We start from the raw sequence: 11,945 nt of genomic DNA, 5'->3' as shown, positions 1-11,945 counted from the left end.
AGGTTGGTGGTTTTTGTGGTTGTTTGTATTTTTGAAATGTTGTTAAATCCAGTGAAGGCATTGCCCAGCCTAGAAACCTTTATTTTGCAAATTTTGTTTTTTGGTTTTTCTTTTTGTGTTTCAATTCCTTTGTTTTGCCCTTGTGCACTTTATTTTTGTGTTTATTTATAATAAAATTATGATTTTTTGAACTGCAGTCTGTCTCTGGGCCTCTATCCACTCGCCAGCCTGCCACACGGCCCAAAAGAGAAGACATTATGTCCATGCTTCTCTAGTGAGGAATCAATAGAGCAGTGCCTTTTGGATTTAATAGTCAGTCCCCCCCAAACTTAAATTCTATGTTACAAAGCTTGACCTCAGATTTGTGGTTCCTAATATTACCCGACAATATCCCAAGAAAATTATTGAGAACTAATGAACCAACACAGTATACAAACCATCTTTCCTATGGAAAACAAGCCATCTATTTTGGAGAAACCAGGCTTTTTGAAATTAGGCAAACGTGAACTTTGGACAAACTTGCTATGAAACACTAAAAATGAAATTCATCACAGATATGGATGTCATTTAGAAAGGAATGGAATTATTTGGACTGTTTTATGTCAAAAAATCCATTGTAGTCCTGTGGTTTGGTCTGCCAGGTCACAAGCATACAGTTTTAAATTGTGCTGGAGAATTTACATTTCTGCTTTGCAATGGGACATTGGGATGACTGCCCCAAGATTTCACCTCTCTGAATCTGGCCACTAACACCAAGCCAATGAGCAGCTTTAATTGCAATGGAGCCATATTTTGACCAGGTATCCCAACATATCCACTCAAACTACCAACACTAGTGATTTTAATTTAATTACTCAGTATGTTACTGTAACAGGGCCAGGAGCCCTGTACATGAAAAGGGGGCAGGGCAAAGCCCTGCCATAAAATGTTTGTTTTTGTATGTGGAGGAAGAGAGAGGTGCCATCTGCCACGTTATTGTTTTGTTTTTATTTTCTATTTGTTTATTTTAGAACAGGGTCTCCCTCTCCGCCGCAGTGTCTCATTTGTATTATTTTGTAGCTATGTATTATGATTTATTTATTATTATGTGTGAAAATTACGGCAAGAGTTATTGTTTTGATGGCGTAGCCATATGTTTTGTTTTTGTATTTATGTTGCAGCATGTATGGGAAGCCCATCCACATTAATAATTAAAAAACCTGTGCAGAAGGTGGTCATCTCCCAAATTAACTAGAATGATTCATTTGTTGCTGATCGGGAGATGGTCACCTGCATAAAAGCCTGCAGCTCTCTGCACTCATGGTGGGTGTTTGAGAGGAGGAACGAGAGCGAGAAGGGAGAGAGAAAATAAAAACATGTAGGAACAGAGAAGGCGATTTGCCCAGCCTGACTTCGATCATACCAGTGTTTTGTGTTTGTGATTTGTTTTTGTTTGAACCTTTATTTTGCTCTGTGAGCAGTGTTTTTGTTTAAACCTTTTATTTGTGTGTTATTGAAAATAAACTGCACTGCAGCGCTTTCACTGCAGTACTTGTCTGTGTGTTTGGTTCCTGCATTCAGGCCTGACGTCACCACACGTCATCCTGTCACAGTTACACTAAGACAAGCTTTAGCAGCAGGGATCATACCCAGTACCTTCTGCAACAAAAACAATATTCATAGTGCTGGAGCTAGCTAACAGTTTGCTAACCCAGAGAACCTTTACCTGGAATTTGACAAGTTAGCTGAAAAATATATCTGTAAGTATTCAACTTTCAAATGAATTAGTTTAGAACACTGAGTTACATAACGTTTCCTAAAAAAAGTTTCTATAGCAACCTTAATTCTAGATTCTAGCCATGTTTCTAGCAACAGGCATGAATCTGTAAGATTTCAGATTGAGCATTCCCTCAAGGAAGTTCACTAATATCTCTCTTTCTTATCAGGCCAGAGCAATTGAACCCCAGAACAATGAAGGTAAATTAAAACACACACACAGAAAAAAAAAAATCTATTAATGAAAGCTGACGACTCTGAAATTGCAATGTACATTTATTCTTGTGTCTTAATGAATATAATAAAATGCTTTAATACAATACAAGGCTGATTTCATCTGAAGTTTGAATTGCAATTGGAAAGTGAGCATTACACACTTATTATATTAGATACTTGTAATTGGTTTTGAGACAATTAAAATCAGTGATGGTCTTTTAAATACAATCTAATGACCAGTTTTTCAAGGCAGACACCCACCTACTGTATTGCATGCCAAATCTACTCATAATCTACACAGGAAGCAGAAGCAGCAGTGAAGTGTGCTTCCTCTTTAGCAGGTTGCTACTTCTTTTCTATTCAGTATCAAATCCCCTTACTGTTGTTTCATGTTTTGTACATTTAAACTCATTATCTGGAAATCGCTTGTAAGAATTCACCTTTTCAATATATGTATAGATGTTTGCAGGGCTACCACTTAAGATTTAAAGATGGCTAAGGATGCTAAGCGACAGAGCTAAAACAATATGGTAGTCCTGCGACTCAAAGATATTTTAAATCATGTTGCTGTTCTGGACTGAAGTATCAAAAAGAGTCAACAGAATTTTATAACTCCAAGTTGGCCGTTTCCTTTGGGGTTTATGTCATCAGTCCGACATATTACAATAATGAGTAATCATCATGGAGTCTGGAATATAAACATGCGTAGTCTATTAAAACATGTGTTCTGTTTTTCCCACTGCTAGAAACACTAACTCCCATTGCAGTATACAGGAACATATATGTACACACTGCTCTACTCACATATGGAAAATTCCTTAAAGATTACAACAATGAGGGCTTATTAGGATCTTAATTACTGAAGCATTAGATCTGATTGAGTAACTTGCAGCACAACAGTTGGTGTTCTGTTTGTCAATCGTCATAGCAACATGAAAATAGATTAGAATTAAAAACTCCCAACTGGTTTAATTAGTTGTTACTATAATACTGTACGATACAATTACATTTACAATTAAGTGTTTGTGCCATTACAGCTTATTCTTAAGTACAACCTGAACCTACCATATTTTCAAGTTTCCTGTATTTCTTTGGAGACTGTATAACTGCTGGGAACAGCTGCCCAGGAATTTGAAACACAAGCCGTTCTGAAGTGTTTTGGGGCTCAGACAAGTAATGGAAGAAAGCAATGAGTTTTTCAAACTGTTCCAAACTGCAACAACTTGGACCTGGGATTGTTTTGTTCTGAAGTCACCTAGAAGTTTATAGCTAAAACCACAATTTCCTATTTATATTTGCAATCAGCTCGTAGCTCTGTTTCTCCAATATGGATTAATATGTCTCTATATATGTCACTGGCTGTCTCTGCCTGGCTTTGAACTTGCTTGGAGCAGGGCATATTTTTTTGTCATGTGACTGTATTTCCTCATTCTAGAGAAACTGACACTGTACTCTTTGTTGGCTCAGGTTACAGTGTATTCCCCTTACAACAGTGACTATTACTGTGTTGAAGGCACACATAAATTAATGAAATGTACAATGTTCTTATTTAATGTGTTACTTTGACCATGAATTTTAGAATGAAGATTTTTACAACTTGGAACTAATGCAATGAAATGTCCCAGGAAATAGCTCCTAATAATATCAAAGTCCCATTAATACCAATTGCATTGATCACATAATTCATTTATATCAACCTTTAAGTCAGTTTACATGCCAACAGTCCCTATGGCCACGACAGTCCAGATTTTCTAACAAATGTTGCTCTCACACTGCTCTGTTTCTTTGCTGTCTCTCTCTCTTTAGCGGCTGCTGGCCCTCATGCACTGCACTGCCTGGCAGGGATTGTGTTCACATGACCTCACCGCTGCTGCAATATGATTGGATGTGTATGATTTGGAGTAAAATGTGGGAGCCAATGGAACGTGAAGGACAGAAGTTAGCTACACCCTTCATTTTCATACAGCATTTGTTGGTCACTGGAAGTGTAGTGTTGAAGGTTCTGAGATATATATTAAATAAGGTCAGGTCCAGCAAATGAAAATTGCATCTGTAAAATAAACAAAAAACTAAGTGCTTGTTTAACAGTGACTGTCCCACTGAACAGTTTCCAAATGGTGGCAGGCATGCTATAGCAAAGCATTGGATTAGAATGTTTTCATGTAAGTTGTGGTTTAGTTGTTGTGAAGTATTGACATATAGTAGCACAATACATCAACTCTGCAATTTATGAATATAGCTTTTTGACAGTTAATTAGTACAGTACAGTCAGCTATAAAGAATACAAATACACTGTATTAATGAACACATTTTCACAGTTTAAAAGAGGCACATTTGTTGCATCAACCCTTTTGTATTTTAATGCTTATTTTGCTGGTGACTGATCTAATTGGTTATTAGTCGACTCCTGCATTATGACTTTCCTCCCTCCATCTGAAGTAATCTTAAAAAATGGTGCTTATATGTTACTGTGCTTATACTGTACACAGACAGAATTATCCAAAGAAAGTGGAAGGGCCCGTGGGATCATTTCTCTTTCCAACCATTTGTCATCCTCGTGGTTGAGTGGACAGCTATGGCCAAACATTTTGCATCACCTAGAATTTTAGGATTGAGACATAATTTCAGAAAAATATCATATGAACATCTGTGACGTGACCCCTGTGCATATTTTTATGTTTCATATGGTGTGTATGTATTGGTGCATGGAGTGTGGGTTATGCAGCAAAGTGATTTAAAATGTGTATTTGTATTTAGGCACAGGGATTGCACAATCACTTCACATGCAGATAAAATGTGTATTAATATGTGGGCATGTGGATTGCACAGATTAGTTCACATGCTGGGATTCAAGTGAATGATTGCAGACAGGCTAAAAGAATTGAATCTGTTCAGTCTTGAACAAAGACTACGTGGCGACCTAATTCAAGCATTCAAAATTCTAAAAGGTATTGACAGTGTCGACCCAAGGGACTTTTTCAGCCTGAAAAAAGAAACAAGGACCAGGGGTCACAAATGGAGATTAGACAAAGAGGCATTCAGAACAGAAAATAGGAGACACTTTTTTACACAGAGAATCGTGAGGGTCTGGAATCAACTCCCCAGTAATGTTGTTGAAGCTGACACCCTGGGATCCTTCAAGAACCTGCTTGATGAGATTCTGGGATCAATAAGCTACTAACAACCAAACGAGCAAGATGGGCCGAATGGCCTCCTCTCGTTTGTAAACTTTCTTATGTTCTTATTAATTAGTAATTGAATCCCAGCACAGCTGTATATATAGAGGCACAAATCACAGTTTTGTTTTGTTGCGGGCGAAAGAATGGGAGAGACGGAGATTAAATTTAAAACTAAAAAGCAATTGCTTGTGTGTTTAGTGTTCACCGTGTTTTGTCTATTTGTTTTGGCCAACGTGCCCTTTGGTTTTGTGTTGTGTTTTGTTTTTTTCAACTGTTTTATTTGGTTATTTATTAAAACACACAAGAAGCGCATTAATTTCACTCGCAGTGCTGTGTTTCTTCCAGGTCTGATGTCACCACCCAAGCCAGCTTGCCACAACATAATTTTGATATTTTTTAACATCATGTAATCAAAAGCCCCTTTCACATTGGCACTCCTACCCAGGTCTGGACCCGGGTCCTGGCTAACCGGGTCACAATCCCTCATAGTGTGAAACCACTTACCCGGGTCCCAGTGACCCACCTCAGGACATGGGTTGACATGCTTTGACTCGCCTAAGTGAGACAAAATGCTTGATTGCCATTTGTGAGCCGACATAATAACAAACAGCCACGCCTGCATGAAGGTTTCACTTCTGCAAGGAACATTTTTGTTTATTCTGTTTAGGCATATTTTTGTAGATTGAGACACAGCATGAGCCAGACTGCAGCAGGGATGTAAAAACATTTGCTCTTATTAACATGCGGGCCAATGGTTCAATCCAGAGAAGCTTGGATGGAAGTGTCAGTAACAAGCTGCTTCCAGGGCATTGATACGCGCATTGTTTATAGTAATAATAATCTTTATGTAGTACCTTTCATAGGTGGACCACCACCACAGCACTTTACAAGATACAAGACTAGGCTGTGCATCAGCTGGAGAGTCACTTACAACAACATCCCAACCGAAAGATGGAGCACAAGGCTTTTAAGTGATTTGCTCAGAGTCACATAATGAGTAGTGGCTGAGCTGGGATTTGAACCTGATTACAAGCCCATTTCTTTAACAACTGGACCACATAGCCTCCTGTCACTCAGGCCAACCCTGCTTTAGCAAAAGCAATGTGAAATCACGTACCCGACCCGCATGACACCAGGTCCTGACCTGGGTACAGATTGCCAATGTGAAAGGGGCTAAAGAAACTACAAAATTGTATCGCAAAAGTCTACCTGAAGCCATAATAGTAGTACTGTATTTTATGTTAGATTTAAAAATGTCACATTTTGCGATTTTTGTCAGTTTTTTGTTAGGTACATGGAAAACTACAAAGCAGTATGTAATTCACTATGTTAATGTAAAATTATTCATCAGGTTTCGTTCGACGTGAAATTAGTTAATTATATACAGTCCAGGAAGCCCAGCAATTTTTCTCCTGACATCCCACTTAGAGCTACACATGTCAGAGAGGGGAGTGCTGAAAACAAATAGAGTAGGCTACCATATAACACAGGGCTTGCAGTGGTAACAGCACACTTAGTACCAATGAACCGCAGAGCACCATTCACCATAGCAGTAAAAAAAAAAAAATAGCTGCAAAATACTTTTCAGTGGAATAGCCTAATTTTGTTAGTAGAAATATGTTGCTAGTATTTACAGAACTATCATATTCCATTTAAATTCATATGAAGTCATATTATTTATGGCGGCCCTTTATACTGCAGAACAGGTTATAAGGTGGTACGGTCATGGTTCCCATTTGCCCCATAATACCATTACACTAACACTAGTATTCTCGTTATAAGGCAGAACACAAACAACGCGGTCTCCTATCTATGGCTCCCGACTACAGAATTATAAAGGGGGAGCACTGTAATAACAAATACACAATAATGCTTAAACTATGCTAATTATGCAGAATCATATTGTATATTACTATTGTTTTTATAACTCATTACTTATCAGGTCTTAACTATAGGTGTTACTATTACTTGAGAAAAGATTATTAGGATTTTCTTATTAAGCAATAGAGCCTGTCGATGTGGGCTCTACCGTGTGGTAGATGACCGCGACTGGAGTTATGCGTCATAAGCGAGGGTACTAAAGAAAGGCGAGGGCTCTTCTTTATTTTCTCTTTAAAAAAACCTTTAAAACCTATATTTACCTTGAACCTGTGATATTTTGCTGGGTAACCTTCGGCTGAGGAAAATAGTCTCATAATTGCATAATTATAATTAGAATAGATAAATGACATACACGTAGAGAAAACTTTATTATTATTGTTATTATTATTATGACATTGCCAGATAAATTAACTGCAGGATTGTTGAACAGTCAGTGTAGTATATTGTCAGACTCGAAACTTGTTGTTGGAGGCGGGGCGTCATTCAAGCTGGCAGGGAGTGGATTGGCTGGTGCGGAAAGAACTGAAACAGGGATGGCAGTTTTTGACTGGCTGATTTTGAGGGAGGGTGTTGTTTGGATCCAGCTGATGACAGAATTGTGGACCAGTCGTGTCTTTCCTGTTGATTTGCTGTCCAGTAGCTGCGAATTGAGCCTTCATTATGGTGTCCTGTCACAGACATGATTTTCCTTGTCTCTAGACCAGCATCAGAAAGTATCAATGTTTAAGTAGCTTTTTATGACTCAGATTAGTTGTAAATTAGAAAGTTAAGGGAAAAAGCCGGTATTTATTTAAAATTTAATTCACAATTAAGCACTTCAATGTTCCAGTGGGCATCTAAGCAAAATAGAAGCCTGCTAGATCTGGAAGCTGATTGGCTGTTCACATTCAATCTTTTTCTAATCAGCAGTAGAATACCAAATAACTGATGTTACAATGAGAGAACTCCACAAATATGTTGTATATCTGTATCTGAGCACATTATAGAAACAGTAACAGGACTCAAGAGAACATTTCTTGCAGCTATTTGTTATGTTCAATCATTTTCAATCATTAGCACAGCTTCACTTGGCTCCTGCGTGATGTGTGTGGCAGGGAAGTGGAATGCACAGAGAGAGAGTCGAGACATCAGCTGGTATCTTCCCTTTGTGTCTGTGCCAGCTGACTGTCTGAAAACCATCCACAGATGTGAACTGCATTACAAGGAAGGGCTTACCTTTATCAGATCACAAAAAGAGAAATGGTACCCAGACTGGGGAAGCTGAAGCGAAGGAAGCTTTGGCATAATGTAAGAGTGGGGGGAAGGGCAGAAAATACTGTCTTTGTCTGATTTAGCCACACCAGTATGTCCCTTCTGAGGGGCCACCCCAGGACACATGCAATAATGTGCATTAGCAAACGTACAGCTAATCAGGCCAGCTTATGTTAGTATTAGTTGATTAATAAACTATATTCTTTATACTGCATGTTTATCCATACATGTCTTGGTATACCAAATTTGACAGCTATTGGAAAATAGGCTTGTTTGATACTGGCTCTTTTTTTTGCATTGGATATCAAGTAATAAATGGTCATTTCTTGTTAATAATGTTAAAATGTTAAATGTTGTAGATGTTTTTTTTTTTGTTTGTTTTTTTTTAATAGATTCTTAAGTGGGACCATTGTTAATTGTTGTTAATTTCTGGGATACAATGAAAACAGTTTAACCAGTAATGAAAAAAATAAGCACAACGTGAAGAGGAATGGAAGAAACACAGTGCATACAGATCAAATAAACAACTGTCTGCACTGAAGGTTTAAACTTGTAATCTATTTATCACAGACTTACAGCCTTAGTGATTCGGTTCCTATTGTGATTTGCATTTAGTTTCTAACAAGCTATTGATCTCATATCACACTGTTTGCTACTCTCCTTCTTATTGATTGGTCAAATCTGTGATTCTAAACTCCTGTTAATTAGTAAGGTCTCTAACGTTAACCAGCTTTGCTTAAAACCACTGAGCACTACCTGCGATGTTATTATACTTGTTTTCTTAAAGAGGAATACCTGTGTTCAGATTTGAATGATACTGATTATTAATTTATTCAGTGGAATCCATTATTATATATTTGTGCTGTTGAAGTTACTTTAAACAAGAAGAAATGGCCAAGAAGAAATATAGCTTTCTGCAGCAAGAACGCAAAGGGTTTTAACGATTAATGCAGAATGCTCCACCTGCGATAATGAGAATTGGAAGATAAATCTTTGAAACCATCTCCAAAGGTCGAGCAGAGATTTGATTTGGGAATCAACCTTCAATCAATGTCAGCTACAAATAAAATCCAGCTACATTTAAACCTACTTCTCTTTGCAGGTGCTGTGTGATTGAGTAATAATACAGATATTATTAATTTTTATAAGGAGGATGCAATTTAGTAATCCTGCCAGAGATCCAGATTACATGTAATAATAAAACCCTCTAAGAAATTACTTTCACTCATGTGCCAGCTTAAAAATGCCTCGCAGTCACAATGAGGTATAAATTTGGACCGGAACAAAGTAAAGAGAGAATTTAGAGCGAAGGAATTTGCAGATCCAACTCCACAGTGATGGAAAGCCATGCATGTACACCTAAATAGGCCCCACGCTTAAATTTAAAGATATCATTGCTTACCTCCAAAAACCTTGTACTGTAACAGCATACCCTGTTAAAAACATATTAAGGTGATGGTGTTATAGTTTTATTGTAGCTTGCTTTTCCCCTACACCTGTGTTGATGCAACTAAAGGGTCCCTTTGTGCATTATTAAATACAAATGTAAAACCAGTTCCCTTTATTTCTTAGTAAACATAGTCTGCTCTAGCTGCATGTTTACGTTAGGCCTCATAGTTAATGACTTGTTTAGATATTGCTAATCTGATAAGAAAATTCACACAGACTTGTCATTGCTTGTTCAATTTAGAATGGGGTTCCTGCTATATATATATACACAAATGACTCATCCATTTCATGAGTGAAAGCAAATGTTTACTCTAATAATCATAATAAACATCTATTAACACCATAACATTAAATAAATTGGAAACAAAGCATTATGTAGGTATTCTACCACTTGAGTGTCATAAAATCTCATTGCATAAAAATGTTTTGTACTAGGAAAGTTATTTGGTCACAATCTAGTCTGGCTCAGTTAGCATTTGTACATTACTTTCAGGTAATGCCTTACTTGCCCGGAAGGTGATATTACCTAGGAAGCACAAGAGTAAACGAATAACTATCTTTTACCTAATATGGTATTAGATATAAATAAAAGACCTACTTGCTGTAACATGGTTCTTTCAAAACTACAGTGACTAGAAGTACACAACAAGGAAGACTTATTGAATTAGGTATTTAGCTATGAAAGGGGCTAACAATGAAGACAGAATGATTTGTTTTGAAACAAATATACAGAAACAAAGAAAAAAAATACATCAAGATTGTCTTTGCATTTTATCATAGTCAAAGTGAAGAGAGATTGAAAAGCCACCATCGTTTAGTGCCTCCACATGCAATTTTCAATGCTTTCCGGGAAATAGGTTTTCAGTCGTACCATTACAAAGTGTCCTACTGAACTGTATCTAAAAAGGAATTGTGAGGCTAAAATAAATAATTCTCTCCCTTTCTTTGTCAGATGTGCTATGCCACGGTAGTCTGTGCTTTGGCCTACAACAATGTTAGAAGGGAACAGCTTCTAGGCAAGCCAATGTTTGATCATCAGGAACTCTCACTGGCTTGAGAACAAGGAGTGCTGACCTTGGCCTTCCTTTTGATCCAAGTAGGGTAATGAACTAGCATGCTGTGGAGGGCAAGCCTTCTGCTTAGAAGCATGAAGATCTTTCACATCACTAGGAGAGAGTTTTCAGATTAGTGGGGCCCTGACAGGGTTTCTAAGCCAACATTCAGGCTGGACATTAAAAAAAAAAAGTTTAATATACAGGAGGGACCATTCTGCTATGTATACAGAATGATCTGGGGCTGCAGATAAAGGCCAGGCTTCTCTTGAAATGTTTTAATCTTATGTCTTACGTAACAATTGATTGTCCATGTGACACTATCTTTGGGCCAATAGTGACATGTGAAGGGGCTGCTTCAATGGACCCCCTTGAGCCATAAGACCCATGACTTATCAAATACAACAAAGAAGAGACTAGTTCATGATGTACTGTAGGGCTGTGCTTGCCATACCAGCATGAAAGCTACTGAAACACTTGCCAATAAAATGCAATGTAAATGTAAGGAAACTACTCCTTACACTTTTAATACAGTCAATCTCTACAGCTTCTCTTAAATGATTACAGTAATTGCACATCGATTAAAACAATATTTGTTTGGCATCTACATTAAGCATTTAGGATGCAATTAAACATACCAGCGTTTGCAGTAGTTTTGAATACTGAAATAAGCACACATATTTAAACAAATCCACTGAATATTGTCATCAAAAGTAGTATTAACCTGTACCAAAAAAACATAATTTTGTTATAGCAGTGTATCATAGTAACCATAAAAAACATAATATATCAACCTGTAAAATCTTCAATACATTTTACCATAACGGTACCTTCTGAAGCAGTCTTTTTAAGCCATGTACAGATTTGAACACAATTCAAGCTATCTCAGGGACATTAAATACAAAAACAAAAAAAACACAAGAACTTCAGCAACAACACGTTGGAAACCCTGCAGAGTTAGAAAGAGATGTATGACAAAGATCCTGCTAGAGTGAATTAAATACTACCCAGACACTGTAATAACAGGTACAGTACATTGACAAAAAACAAAAACGGTGTAGGATCATCTGGACACTATATTTACCCCCAGGGAACTGCATAGCACTGCTGGTAGTTCCTGCAAGGCAAAAGGCTTGTGATTAAATGTAGCCATCATTTACAT

Source organism: Polyodon spathula, chromosome 15, assembly GCF_017654505.1.
Source record: "Polyodon spathula isolate WHYD16114869_AA chromosome 15, ASM1765450v1, whole genome shotgun sequence".
Lineage (NCBI taxonomy): Eukaryota > Metazoa > Chordata > Actinopteri > Acipenseriformes > Polyodontidae > Polyodon > Polyodon spathula.
This window is presented reverse-complemented; position numbering follows the sequence as displayed.